This window comes from Chrysochloris asiatica, unplaced genomic scaffold (genome assembly GCF_000296735.1).
Source record: "Chrysochloris asiatica unplaced genomic scaffold, ChrAsi1.0 scaffold02592, whole genome shotgun sequence".
In the NCBI taxonomy this organism is placed as follows: domain Eukaryota; kingdom Metazoa; phylum Chordata; class Mammalia; order Afrosoricida; family Chrysochloridae; genus Chrysochloris; species Chrysochloris asiatica.
In genome coordinates, this window is record NW_006411110.1 from 3,043 (window position 1) to 4,054 (window position 1,012).

Genomic DNA, 1,012 nt, shown 5'->3' on the forward strand with positions numbered 1-1,012 from the left:
TACTGCAAAGTCAGTGGTTCAAGCTAACCAGCTGCTCCTTGGAAAACCTATACAGGGTCGCTATGGGTTGGAATCGACTCAACAGCACTTAACAACAACAACATCTATCTTAACATCAAGATGGCATTCTTTGGGAAAAGGAAACAAGAAATCAATAAACTTCCTCTAACATTTTACCTTTAGGGTCTCGGCTGCTTAATTCCTGAGATAACTATCTGGGTGGGCTTTTCTTGTCCTGTTCTCCTAGGACCTTAAGGTCATCTTAGCTAATTTATAAACTTCTTCATTTGCAGGGTCCTCATAAGGAGCTCTGGTAGCAGAGTATAGTGGTTACAAGTCAGGCTGCTAGACACAACATCAGCAGTTCAAAACTGCCAGCTGCTCCACGGGAGAAAGAAGAGGCTTTCTGCTCCCATAAATATTTACAGCCTCGAAAACCCTATAGGATCGCTATGAGTCGGAACCACCACCACCTTATGTGCAATGGCTTCTTTTATGTCCAGTCTCTATAGCCATTCTTGCTTCTGATTTAGGTACCAACCTTGTCTAATCATGTAACTGGGGTCACACTACCCCAGTCATAACTGCTTTCTGAAAAACTAATTCTTTGGTTGTTCCGTAGAAGACGGCTATGAACATGGCAGGCACTTGGAGCTTCATGAATAATGCAGCGTTACCAAAATCCACCCCACCACTACTGGTTATTACCATCAAAGGATGTTGTTCTCCTTTGAACATCCCCCAGTACTTAGCTAATGTTGCTGTAACAGAAATACCACAGATGGATGGTTTTAAGGAACATAATTTCATCTTCGCGTAGTTACGGAGGCTAGAAAGGAGCTCCGGCAGCGTAGTGATTACCAGTCGAGCTGCTAACCTCAAGGTCAGCAGTTCAAAATTTCTAGCCATTCAGCAGGAGAAAGATGAGGCTTTCTGCTTCTATAAAGATTTACAGCCACGGAAACCCTATGAAGGGTCGCTATGAGCCAGAATTGACTCCAGAGCACATAAT